This window comes from Lynx canadensis, chromosome C1, assembly GCF_007474595.2.
Source record: "Lynx canadensis isolate LIC74 chromosome C1, mLynCan4.pri.v2, whole genome shotgun sequence".
Lineage (NCBI taxonomy): Eukaryota > Metazoa > Chordata > Mammalia > Carnivora > Felidae > Lynx > Lynx canadensis.
In genome coordinates, this window is record NC_044310.1 from 35,558,578 (window position 1) to 35,573,117 (window position 14,540).

Consider the following 14,540-nt stretch of genomic DNA (forward strand, 5'->3'; position numbering starts at 1 on the left):
AGAGACAGAGAGAGAGAGAGAGAGAGAGAGAGAAGCGGGGCTCACCCAAAGCGGGGCTCATGCTCACCAGAAGCAGAGCTTGTGCTCACCCAAAGCAGGGCTCATGCTCACCCAAAGTGGGACTCAAGCTCATGATCCGTGAGATCATAACGTGAGCTGAAGTCAGATGCTTAACAACTGAGCCACCCAGGCGCCCAAGCCTCTAACTTATATAACTAGTTGTATACTTGCCACTCAAAATGAATCAGGTTGAACTCTATAAGAAAGCATACACACACACACACACACACACACACACACACACACACACACAGTATTCTAAAAATATAGCATAAATATATAAAAATTAATAAAATAGGGGCGCCTGGGTGGCGCAGTCGGTTAAGCGTCCGACTTCAGCCAGGTCACGATCTCGCGGTCAGGGAGTTCGAGCCCTGCGTCAGGCTCTGGGCTGATGGCTCAGAGCCTGGAGCCTGTTTCCGATTCTGCCCTCTCTCTCTGCCCCTCCCCCGTTCATGCTCTGTCTCTCTCTGTCCCCAAAATAAATAAACGTTGAAAAAAAATTAAAAAAAAATTAATAAAATAATCTTTAAATTTTTTCTTGTACACTGGATCAAAATTAGCTATGATATTCCATTCATCAATTACACAGATAGGAATTCAAATCCTAGCTGTACCATTTACCTATTGGCAAGACATTAAACATTTTTGGACCTCAGTTTCCTCATTTATTTATGTATTTATTATTTTTTTTCCAAGTTCCAAAAGTTTCTATTACATACAGAGGGGAGGAGTTCAATCCTTCTTGGCTGTGACTTTCCCCATGGCTACCAGCATGTTGCTCAGCTCCTCTCTCTTCCTCTTGGCATGGATGTGTGTCTCCACCTTTTTCTTGATGAACTTGATGGCACCATTGTCCTTGGAGACCTTGAGCAACTCCATGCAGGCTGCTCATATGAGGCAAAGCCATATACCTCTCGGATCGTGTACCACACAAACCTGGTGTGCTTGGTGAGGCACCTATGGGAGCAGCTATACCTCAGTTTGCTCACGTTCTTAGTCATCTCATGGCCCTTGTTTAGGCCCCCGGCCATAGGGTAGCACAGAGCTACGGCTGCTGCTTCTTAATGGCTCCAGGGCAGGGGCAGTTTCCTCATTTATATAATGGAAGTATAACTGCTTATAGAATTATTGTGGCAAATATAAATATTTGTATAAATAAAAAGATCATGTATACAAGTTCTTAACATAGTACTTAGCACAAAATTCAAAATCTTAACTGCATTTGTAATAGAAATAATAACTAGCCCTTATATAGGGTATATTATATGCTAGACAGTATTCTAAATACTTTACATATACTAGCTCATTACATCTGCTCAACAACCCCATAAGGTAGGTACTATCATTACCTCCATTTTGCAGATGCAAAAACTGAGGCACAGAAGTCAAGTAACTTGCCCAAGGTCAGAAAGCTTATAAGTGGTAGAGCCAAGATTCAAATAGAGTCAGTATAGGGGTGCCTGCCTGGCTCAGGTGATGCAGCATGTTGACTCTTGATCTCAGGGTTGTGAGTTCGACCCTCATATTGGGTTTAGAAAAAAAAAAATTTTTAAAGGCTCAAACAGAGGCAGTCTAGCTCCAGAGTCTATCTTTCTCTCATGTTGCTTCTCAATGCATTCTTTTCTTTCTTTCTTTTTATACTGAAGTATAATTGACATACAGTGTTATATTAGTTTCAGGTGTACAATTTGATTAGCAAATTCTACATATTCTTATAACGTATATATGGGGTTTTTTTCATGCAACAAATATTTAGTGAGTACCCACTACTTGGCAGAGTCTGTGCCAAGTACTAAAGACACAGAGATGAAAAACATAGGGAGGTCTGATCTAACAGAGAAACACAAACACGTAAAAAAAAAAAGTCATAAAATGTAGCATTGCTCTGATAAAAGTCTATATAGGGTATACAGGAGGTACAAAGGAGAGAAGAGGCAATCACGCTATGAAAAATATGATAATTATAAGAAAAGAAGGCATTTGATATCACATGACCATCAAAAATGAAATCATATCTGGGGCTCAGTTATGGGCCCAGTTAGTTAAGCGACAGACTCTTGATTTAGGCTTGGTCCTGCGGTCATGTGATTGAGCCCTGGGTCGGGTCCTCACTCAGCATGGAGCCTGCTTGGGATTCTCTCTCCTCTCTCTCCCCTCCCGCTCCTCTTCCCCACTTGTGCTCTCTCTCTCTAATAAAAATAACAATAATAAAATTTTTAAAAATGAAATCACATCTAAAACTAGTGGGCTAACCTAAGATCAAATTTGAACTGTTGTGCAAAAATAAAATAGAGAAAATAACATCTAAAATAACAAAAGCTACTATTTGCTCGATCGACAAAACATTGTACAAGATGCTCTACACATTTCATTTGATCCTTCCAACATTACAAGGTAGGCATTGTTATACAGGGTACAGTGAAAAGAACACAAACTTTGTGTTCATCCTAGGTTCAAATTTCTTCATCAAGTCTCTCTCTCTCACTCACTAACACACAGGTACACAGATACACACACCGGTACTCTTACCCTCTTACTACTTGTATTCAGGCTCCTTCCTTCCTCTACTCTTGTATTCCAGCTCTTCCTTCCTCTACTCAATCCTTAAATGTTTGAGTTCCTCAATACTTGGTCCCAGGCTCTCTTCTGTCTGTTTATACTCCCTGTATAACATCATTCATACTCATGGCTTCAGTTACTCTATGTTTTTTTTTTTTTTTTAAGGTTTATTTATTTTTGAGATAGAGAGAGACAGAGCATGAACGGGGGAGGGTCAGAGAGAGGGAGACACAGAATCTGAAACAGGCTCCAGGCTCTGAGCTGTCAGCACAGAGCCCGACGCGGGGCTCGAACTCACAGCCGGGAAAGCATGACCTGAGCCGAAGTCGGCCGCTTAACCGACTGAGCTACCCAGCCACTCCCAGTTACTCTATGTTAATAGCTCTTATATCTACATTTCCAAGCCAGATCTGTCTTCTGAACTCTAAATGTTAACTGCTTGTAGAGGTTTCACATTCTAATCCAAATCTGAAATCATCAAATACATTCCTCCTTCAGAGTTCAAACATCCAGCTACTTGTACCTGAAATCATCTTTGATTCCTCCTTCCTCTCACCATCACATCTAACCATTCACCAAATGCTACAGTTAATACCTTCAAAGTATCTCTCAATTTTTTTATAAGCATACTTAAGTTGGTAAATTAAACCGCATGTCTAGAGGCACCTGGGTGGGTGGCTCAGTTGGTTAAGCGTCTGACTTCAGCTCAGGTCATGATCTCGCGGTTGGTGAGTTGGAACTCTGCATCAGGCTCTCTGCTGTCACCTGCTTCAGATCCTCTGTCTCTCTCTCTGCCCCTCCCAGCTCATGCTCTCTCTCTCAAAACTGAATAAATGTTTTTTTTAAAAGATTTTTAAAAAGCATGTCTAGTATTTCAAATCATTTCACTCCACACCATTCCAGTTACCACCATGCACACTTCTGCCACAGTCACATATCACATCTTTCACTTGGACCATTGCCAAACTGAATCAATTCTTACCCTCTCCAACCCACTTACTTAAAATTAAAAGCAAGTCTCTTAAGATAAAATCGAAAATTCTTATCCTTGAGGACCTTTACAGATGATGAGGTCCTCAACAATAAACCCCTGCTTACCTCTGCAACATATTTCATCTCTTACCAATCTCCCCGACCCTCTGCTGAAGCCATTCTAGACTTCTTTGAGATCCTTAACTGCATCTCAGACTTCTCTCATCTAGGCCTATAAATAGATTGTTCCTTCCTCTTGGAATGTTCATTTCTCCAACCTATTCCTTCACTTGGCTAGTTCTTATTTACCCTTCAAGTCTCAACTTAAACTTCACTTTCTCAAGAAGAGCATTCTCCCGCTCCAAATTAGACAATGACTTTTTTGTACTCCCATTACAATCCATGTGTGGCAATAGACTCTAGACTGGCTCCCATGATCCCTACCCCTAGTGTTCATGCCATTGTGTGATCCTTTCCCCTTGAGCCTGGGCAGGGTCTGTGACTTACTTTTAACCAATACAATATGGCAAAGGTGACTCAAAATTTAAAACATCAAAAATGAATTAACTGCGGGGCACCTGGGTAGCTCAGTCGGTTGAGTATCCGACTTCAGCTCAGTTCATGATCTTGCAGTTCGTGAGTTCAACCTCCACATCGGGTTCACTGCTGTCAGCCTGTCAGCACAGAGCCGGCTTCAGATCCTCTGTCCCCCTCTCTCTGCACCCCCCCCCCCCCGCTTGCACTCTCCAAAAAAAATAAATTTAAAAAATAAATAAATAAGAAGAAAAAAATGAATTAACTGTGACCTAAATGTCACATAAGATTGTAACCTATCTTACTAGAAGACTCGCTTACTAGCTTCAAAGACTCAAGCTGCCAATATGAAACATATCAAGCTGAAGCCCTGAATTCAACAGCCTGCAAGGAATTGAATGCTGCCACCAACCACATGAGCTTAGTAGCAAATCCTTCCCCAGTTGAGCCCCAGATAAGATGTCAGCCCCAGATGACACCATTTTGTAAAAGTTTTTTTGAATTTATTTAAGTAATCTCTACACCCAACATGGGGCTTGAACTCACAAGCCTGAGATCAAGAGTCACACCCTCTTCTGACTGAGCCAGTCAGGATCTCCACCCAACCTGACACCTTAATTACAGCTTTGTGAGACCATGGAGCAGGGGACCCAGCCAAGTCCTGCCTGGACTCTTGAACCACAGAAAAAGATATCATAAATACGTATTCTTTTCAACTATTGCATTCATGGTAATACTGCTATGCAGCAATAGGAAACTAATATGCCATGTTTCTCTTTGTGTTGTAATCACCCTTGTAATTACTTAATATAAATATTTACCATTAGATTATAAATTCCACAATGGCAAGAATAACAAGTCTTTTTTTTTTTTTTTTTTTTTCCAACGTTTATTTATTTTTGGGACAGAGAGAGACAGAGCATGAACGGGGGAGGGGCAGAGAGAGAGGGAGACACAGAATCGGAAACAGGCTCCAGGCTCTGAGCCATCAGCCCAGAGCCCGACGCGGGGCTCGAACTCACGGACCGCGAGATCGTGACCTGGCTGAAGTCGGACGCTTAACCGACTGCGCCACCCAGGCGCCCCAAGAATAACAAGTCTTAATCATTACTGTATTTCAGCACTTAGCACAATGCCTAACATATAGAAGAACCACAATATAGTGAATGGATGGATGGATGGATGGATGCCTATTCTATGCCAGGCACAGTGCTATACCCTGGCAAAACAAAAGTAAATAACACATAGTCCCTATCCTCATGGAGCTTAAAGCTAAGTGGGATGACAGACACTTTAAATAGATCATTTCAACAGAATATGATAAAAGTAACAAGTTTCTGTGAAGACAACGGGCATGTAACTCAGACTGTGCAAGGGTCTAGGTATGGGAGAGGAGAAAACTTATATAGTCAAGATTTATGTTAAGCAGGTGACATGATCTTGTACATAGAAAATTCTAGGGGCACCTGGATGGCTCAGTCAGTTAAGCATCTGACTCTCAGTTTTGGCTCAGGTCATGATCTCATGTTTCGTGGGTTTGAGCGCTGCGTCGGGCTCTGTGCTGACAACGCAGAGCCTGCTTGGGATTCTCTTCCTCTCTCTGCTTCTCCCCCACTTACTCTCTCATTCTCTCTCTCTCTCTCTCTCTCTCTCTCTCTCTCAAATAAATAAACTTTAAAAAAGAAAATTCCAAAATTCTAAAAAATAAAAGAGTTCAGCAAAGTTATAGGATACAAGACAAATACAAACATCAATTGTATTTTTTTACACTAGCAATAAATAATCTGAAAAACGAAATTAAGAAAACCATTTCCCCTATAATAATACTGCTAGAAACTAATTCCTTTCCCTAGAACCATGGGTGACTGAGGCATTCTTCTTGTAGCACATAAAGTTCTCTTCTGAGGTGAAAAGAGTACAGCTCCGCCCACGTTTTACCCTGTGGTATCTTCTACTGTCACTTTGGAAGACACCAACTAGCTTTGACCTGATATTGGTGTTCTTTTCCTAACTTGATCTTATGTCAGCATTCCAACACTTCCACTGCTAAAATTAAAGGGTCCTCATTACATGAATATAAGAATCCTCCCAAACCAAAGATTACTCTTCTGGTTTTTTTTTTAATTCATCTCTTTTCATTGTAGTCATTTTTGCTTTAATAAAAATTTTTTTTGTTATTTTTAATATTTATTTATTTACTGATTTATTTTTGAGAGACAGAGAGAGCATGTGCGCACGTGAGGGACGGGCGGGGGGCGGGGGGAGACAGAGATCTGAAGCAGCTTGGTGCTGACAGCAGATAGCCTGATGCGGGGCTCAAACTCATGAACAATGAGATCCTGACCTGAGCCGAAGTCACACAGTTAACCACTGAGCCACCCAGGCAACCCAATAAAAAATATTTTAAAGATAGAAAAGAAAAGAGGGGTGCCTGGGTGGCTCAGTTGGTTAATCTTGACTCTTGATTTCATCTCAGATCATGATCTCATGGTTTGTGAGTTCAAGCCCCATGTCAGGCTCTGCACTGACAGTGCACATGCGTGCGCATGCTCTCTCTCTCAAAATAAATAAACTGAAAGAAAGAAAGAAGGAAAGAAAAGAAAAGAAAAGAAAAGAAAAGAAAAGAAAAGAAAAGAAAAGAAAAGAAAAAAAGAAAAGAAGGAAAAGAAAACAATTCCATTTACAATAGCATCAAAACTTAAGAGCTAAAACTACAGAACTCTTAGAATAAAACATTGGGGGAAATCTTTATGACTTTGGATTTGATACCAAAAGCACAAGCAACAAAAGAAAAAAATAGATAAACTGAACAGCATCAAAAGACACTATATAAATATGGGAGTACCCAAACTGGAAGTCAGTAAATGAACTGATCTACAAGTGTGGTTATGGCAAAATCAACAAGAAGCGAATTACCTTGACAGATAACACATTGACTGCTCACTCTCTTGGTAAATATGGCATTATCTGCGTGGAGGATCTGATTCACAAGATCTATACTGTTAGACTATATTTCAAAGAAGCAAATAACTTCTTATGGCCCTTCAAATTATCTTCTCCATGAGGGGGAATAAAGAAAAAGACCACCCGTTTGGCAAAAGGTGGAGATGCCCACAACAGGGAAGACCAGATCAACAGGCTCATTAGAAGGATGAACTGAGCAGGGTGCCTGGGTGGTTCAATCAGTTGAGCGCCCGACTTCAGCTCAGGTCATGATCTCACAGTTCACGGGTTCAAGCCCAGCATTGGGCTCTGTGCTGACAACTCAGAGCCTGGATGGAGACCGCTTCAGATTCTGTGTCTCCCTCTCTCTCTGCTCCTCCCCATTTGTGCTCTGTCTCTCTGTCTCTCAAAAATAAACATTAAAAAATAATAATAATAAGGCATCCAAATCGGCAAGGAGGAAAAACTTTCACTCTTCGCGGATGACATGATACTCTACATGGAACCCAAAAGATTCCACCAAAAAACTGCTGGAACTGATCCATGAATTCACCAAAGTCACAGGACATAAAATCAATGCACAGAAATCCGTTGTATTCTTATACATCAATAATGAAGTGACAGAAAGAGAAATCAAGGAATCCACCCCATTTACATTTGCACCGAAAACCACAAAATGCCTAGGAATAAACCTAACCAAAGAGGTGAAAACTCTATATACTGAAAACTACTGAAAGCTTATGAAAGAAATTGAAGAAGACACACACACACACACACACACACACACACACACACACACAAATGGAAAAACATTCCATGCTCCTGGACTGGAAGAATAAATGTTGTTAAAATGTCCATACTACCCAAAGCAATCTACATATTCAATGCAATCCCTACCAAAATAACACCAGCATTCTTCACAGAACTACAACAAACAATCCTAAAATTTGTAGGGAACCAGAAAAGACCCAAAATAGCCAAAGCAATCTTGAAAAAGAAAACCAAAGCAGGAGGCATCACAATCCCAGACTTCAAGCTATACTACAAAGTTGTAACCATCAAGACAGTATGGTACTGGCACAAAAACAGACACTGAGATCAATGGAACAGAATAGAGAACCCAGGAATGGACCCACAAACATATGGCCAACTAATCTTTGACAAAGCAGGAAAGAATATCCAATGGAATAAAGACAGTCTCTTCAGCAAGTGGTGCTGGGAAAACTGGACAGCGACATGGCAGAAAAATGAACCTGGACCACTTTCTTACACCATACACAAAAATAAATTCAAAATGGATGAAAGACCTAAAATTAAGACAGGAAGCCATCAAAATCCTCAAGGAGAAAGCAGGCAAAAACCTCTTTGATCTTGGCCACAGCAACTTCTTACTCAACTTGTCTCTGGAGGCAAGGGAAACAAAAGCAAAAATGAACTACTGGGACCTCATCAAAATAAAAAGCTTCTGCACAGCGAAGGAAACAATCAGCAAAACTAAAAGGCAACCAACAGAATGGAAGAAGATATTTGCAAACTACATATCAGATAAAGGGTTAGCATCCAAAATCTATTAAGAACTTATCAAACTCAACACTCAAAAAACAAATAATCCAGTGAAGAAATGGGCAAAAGACATGAATAGACACTTCTCCAAAAAAGACATCCAGATGGCCAACCGACACATGAAAAAATGCTCAACATCACTCATCATCAGGGAAATACAAATCAAAACCACAATGAGATTCCACCTCACACCTATCAGAATGGCTAACATTTACAACTCAGGTAGTAACAGATGTTGGCAAGGATGTGGAGAAAGAGGATCTCTTTTGCACTGCTGGTAGGAACGCAAACTGGTGCAGCCACTCTGGAAAATGGTACGGAGGTTCCTCAAAAAATTAAAAATAGAACTATCCTAGGACCCAGCAATTGCACCAGTAGGTATTTATCCAAGGGATATAGGTTTGCTGTTTTGAAGCAGCACATGCACCCCCATGTTTATCGCAGCACTATCGACAACAGCCAAAGTATGGAAAGAGCCCAAATGTCCATTGATGGATGAATGGATAAAGAAGATGTGGTATATATACACAAGGAGTACTACTCGGCAATCAAAAAGAATGAAATCTTGCCATTTGCAACTACGTGGATGGAACTGGAGGGTATTATGCTAAGTGAAATTAGTCAGTCAGAGAAAGACAAATATCTATGACTTCATTCATATGAGGAATTTAAGATACAAAACAGATGAACATAAAGGAAGGGAAGCAAAAATAACAGGGAGGGGGACAAAACATAAGAGACTCTTAAATATAGAGAACAGAGGGTTGCTAGAGGGGTTGTGTGAGGTAGGATGAGCTAAATGGATAAAAAGCATTAAGAGACACTTGTTGGGATGAGCACTGGCTGTTATACATAGGGGATGAACCACTGGAATCTACTCCCAAAATCATTGTTGCACTATATGCTAACTAACCTGGAAGTAAATACATACATACATACATACATACATACATACATACATACATAAAATTAAAAACAATTTTAAAAAAAATTTTTAATTAAAAAAATAGATTAACTGAGGTATCTACCATGATTATTTTTGTAATCTGTACAGTTAACAAACGACTACTTTCAAATTGAAAAAATAAAGGATACTATATAAAGAACTACAACGTGACAAAAACAACTCAATTCAAAAATGTGCAAAGAACTTGAATAGCCATTTCTCAAAAGAAGATATACAAATGACCAAGAAGCACATGAAAAAAAATGCTCAATATCACTAGTCATTTGGGAAACGAAATCAAAACTACAATGAGATACTTCACACCCACTAGGATGGTTATTATAATTTTTATAAAAAGAAAAGAGAGAGAAAATAACAAGTTTTGGCAGGATTGTAGAGAAACTGGACCCCGTATATTACTAGTGGGAATGCCAAATGATACGGCCAATGTGGAAAACAGTTTGGTACTATTTCAAAAAGTAAATCTTAGAGTTACTTTATATCCCAATAATTCCACTTCTAGGTATATACTCAAAAGAAATGAAAACAAGTACTCAAATACTTGTACACGAATGTTTACAGCTGCACTACTCACAATAGCCAAAAGATAAAAACAATCCAAATGTTTATCAACAGATGACTGTATAAACAAAATGTTGTACTATCCATACACTGAAATATTACTGAGACATAAAAAGGAATGAAGTGGGGCACCTGGGTGGCTCAGTCGGTTAAGTGTCCAACTTCAGCTCAGGTCATGATCTCAACTGCTCATGAGTTCAACCCCCATGTCGAGCTCTGTACTGACAGCTCAGAGCCTGGAGCCTGCTTCACATTCTGTCTCCGTCTCTCTGCCCCTCCCCTTCTCGCTGTCTCTCTGTCTCTGTCTCTGTCTCTAATATAAAATAAAATATAAATTTTTTTTAAAAAAGGAATGAAGTACTGATATATACTATAACATGGATCAAAGTTGAAAACATTATGCTAAGTGAAAGAAATCAGTCATAAAGGCCACATATGATATGATTCTATTTATATGAAATGTCCAGAATGGACAAATCCATTGAGACAGAAAGTAAAATAGTGGTTGCCAAGGGCTGGGGGAAGGGAGAAATGAGTTGTCACTAATAATGAGTATAGGTTTTCTTTTTAGGATGATAAAATAATTTTTATTTATTTTTTAAATGTTTATTTATTTTTGAGAGAGACAGCATGAGCGAGGGAGGGGCAGAGAAAGAGGGAGACACAGAATCTGAAGCAGGCTCCAGGCTCTGAGCTGTCAGCACAGAGCCATATGCAGGGCTCCAACCTACTAGCTGTGAGATCATAACCTGAGCTGAAGTTGGACACTTAACCAACTGAGCCACCCAGAAACCCCGCTAAAAAATTTTTTAATTAGGCAGTGATGATGGCTGCACAACCTTGTAAATATACTAAAAAACACTGAATTATAGATTTTTAAAAGGAGAATTTTATAGTATGTGAATTATTTCTTAGTAAAGCTATTATTAAAAAGAAAAAAGCTACATTGATACTTTGTTCTGGAATGGGATTCCAGGTTTTACAGTTTTCACAATACATGCTAAAATACAGAGTTATATCATGGGGTAATAAAAGGTGAGTTATCTCAAAAGATTGGAACAATCACCTTCCTAGAAAGTCTCCTCCCAATCATATTCTCAAACAAAACAGGACTAGATTAAAAAGAAAGGAAGAACCTTCTACTGTATCCCAAAAGAAGCACTCTTAATTGGAAACATTAAGCACGTTGTCAGTCACTGCTAACAATGGAACTGGACAGATTTTTCACTTACCAGAAGGTGAGAAGTGGGGTCCACTGTGCCAATTGGTTTTATATTTTTCTCTCTTACTCTATTAAATGTGCACACAAACACTAATGTCATCTCCACTTACACATGCTTCAGTCCTTCCCTAACATCCAAAATATTCTAAGTCATTTGCCTAGAAATAATGAAATTGCCCTTAATCTCTATTTCATGATTTTTTTTAATGAAAAGGAAAGACTAACAATCAAAGGTGAATATTTGAAGCTCACAAATATTATAAATGCAAATCCAACTTACTTTGTTTCTAGAAATATATTTTCCCCAAATTCAGTAAGAGAGGTTATAAAATGCTTTCAACTTTTCTATGCTTTTAGGCCACAGATTTATAACCTCAGCACTATTAACATTTAAGGCCATATAATTCTGTGTTGCAGAGCACTGTCCTGTGAATTATAGGATGTTTTGTGACATCCCTGGCCCCTACCCACTAGATACCAGTAGCATTCACTGCCTAATTGTGACAACCAAAAATAACTTCAAACACTGTCAAATATCACGTTCAGAGCAAAACTGCCCCCAGTTGAGAACAACTGCTCCAGTCCAAGTCCATCTGCCTTAATTATTTCCTAACAGTAGATTAGCTAAACTTATCATTAACCTTAAAAACAAACACATTTTTTGTGAAATACAGAAGCTGAATACACCTAAAAGAGAAGGCTTGTCTTTTGGGTTTGTATAAATCCATTTCTGGAACATATAAACACAACAAAGATCTATTTTTTTTTTTAAAAAAATTTTTTTTCAACGTTTATTTATTTTTGGGACAGAGAGAGACAGAGCATGAATGGGGGAGGGGCAGAGAGAGAGGGAGACACAGAATCGGAAACAGGCTCCAGGCTCCGAGCCATCAGCCCAGAGCCTGACGCGGGGCTCGAACTCACGGACCGCGAGATCGTGACCCGGGCTGAAGTCGGACGCTTAACCGACTGCGCCACCCAGGCGCCCCAAAGATCTATTTTTAAGGATGAGTGACCAGAAGGTCCTAAATTCTAAAACTGAATTATTTTAAAGGAATACAAGCAAGTCACATAAATCCACATTCCTCAGTGTAAAGTCATCCATCAACCAGTCTTCCTTTTGCTATCTAAAGCAACTGAAAGTCCTTAAATTATCTGCATAATTTCTATCTCCCATACCAGAAATCAAATATTTCCTTTTATTGCCAGTGATGCACTTTTTATTTAACCTGACCTTTAAAACTCTGTAGTCATTTGTACTTTGTAATCAAAGATAAAGACTAACCATATCCTAGCTGCATTATAGTTATCAGACCAGGAGTTGGCAAACTTTTTCTGTAAAGGGTCAGAGAGTAAATAACTTAGGCTTGAAGGGCCACGTGGTCTTTGTTACAACTATTTAAATCTGTTATTGTAGCACAAAGGCAACCATAAAACATACATACTGACAAATGGGTGTGGATGTGTTGCAATAAAACTTTATTTACAAAAAAAGTGGCAGGCTATAGTTTATCAAACCCTGTATCAGACTATTACATGCAGAATAAATAAATAGACAAATTTCTCTCTTTCCCAATGATAATGTCCTCACCATAAAATTAACTAATTACTTTCTAAAATACCATGATATAATGTTAACTAGCTTTCTCCTTTTCATAGTAGGCATTTATAGTAGGATAATGCTAGATCCTACTGCCTTAAATGAGGAATAAAAGCCAACTATGAAAATCAAGTTCAGGTTTGAGATCTATACAGAAAGCCTGAGCCAAGAAATCAAAATAAAGCTTTTAGGTTCAGATCTAGAACCTATATGACTCCAGCAGAGGCAAATGTGAGACCACTATATTAAGTACATCCACAACTTAGAACAAAAGAACTCGGGGCACCTGGGTGGCTCAGTCGGTTGGGCATCCAACTTCAGCTCACGTCATGATCACTCAGTTCCTGAGTTTAAGCCCCACATCGGGCTCTGTGCTGACAGCTTGGAGTTTGGAGTTTGGAGCTTGAAGCCTGCTTCAGATTCTGTGTGTCTCTCTCTGCCCCTCCCCTACTTGTACTGTTTCTCTCTTTCTCAAAAATAAATAAACATTAAAACACACACACACATACACACACACACGAGCTCCAAGGGAGGGGCACCTGGGTGGCTCAGTAGGTTAAGTATCTGACTCTGGATTTCAGCTCAGGTCATGATCTCATGGTTTGTGAGTTCAAGCCCCATGTCTGGCTCTGTGCTGACCGCAAGAAGCCTGCTTGGGATTCTCTCCTCCTCTCTGTCTGCCCCTCCCCTCCTCATGCTCTCTCTTTCTCTCTCAAAATAAATAAATAAACATTAAAAAAAAAAAAGAAAAGAAATCCTTTTTAAAAAAAAAGAACTCCAGGGGAAATTGTCTCCCACTGAAAACAGATTTTCAATAAAAAAATTATAAATCACAGGAGAAATGAAAATCTATGAAAAAGGACCAACAGACCAAATAGTGTAGGGTCTATACTCCAAGAGTTGCAACTAATCTAAAAGTTACTTAAACAAACAAAAGATTTAAGTCAAAATTTACTCATTTCTATGCAAGTATATTAGAAACCCTATAAGAAATAATAACTTTTTAGTAAAATATAATTTACCAAAATTGACCCAGAAGAAACAAAAATCTAAATAGACCAATTACCCCAGAAGAAAAGGAAAAGTATCAAAGTACCTGACCAAACATTGCACAGGAGAATTCTATATTAATGAATTCTTAAGGAGTAATTCCAAAACTATTTCAACTGTTCCAAAGCATAGGGGGGAAAAGACTTCAAAATAATTTTTTTTGAGGTAAGAATAACATTGCTACCAAAACTAATAACAAAAGCATGAAAGAGAAAACCACAGACAAGTCTCACAAATATCAAGGCAAAAACCCCCAGCAAAAAGAAGTTAGCAGCACATGAAAGAATAATATACCAGGAATGCAAGGATGGCTCACTATTAGAACACCTACTAATACAAGTCACTTTACTAAGAGATCAAAAGAAAAAAATAGTTTTATCACCATATGTATTAGAGTTCTCCAGAGGAACAGAACTAATAGGATATATACAGAGAGAAAGAGATTTATTATTAAGAATTGGCTCACATGATAATGGAAGCTGAGAAGTTCCAAGATCTGCAGTCAG

The 14,540-nt window shown here is 39.0% G+C and overlaps 1 protein-coding gene and 1 pseudogene across 1 annotated transcript in view; both read right to left on the reverse strand.

The window, feature by feature from the left end:
- The window catches only part of TESK2 (testis associated actin remodelling kinase 2), a 135,736-nt gene that overhangs the window by 86,212 nt on the left and 34,984 nt on the right, over window positions 1-14,540 (reverse strand). The gene's annotated exons all lie outside the window — the stretch shown is intronic.
- LOC115521345 lies at window positions 756-3,581 on the reverse strand (annotated as a pseudogene).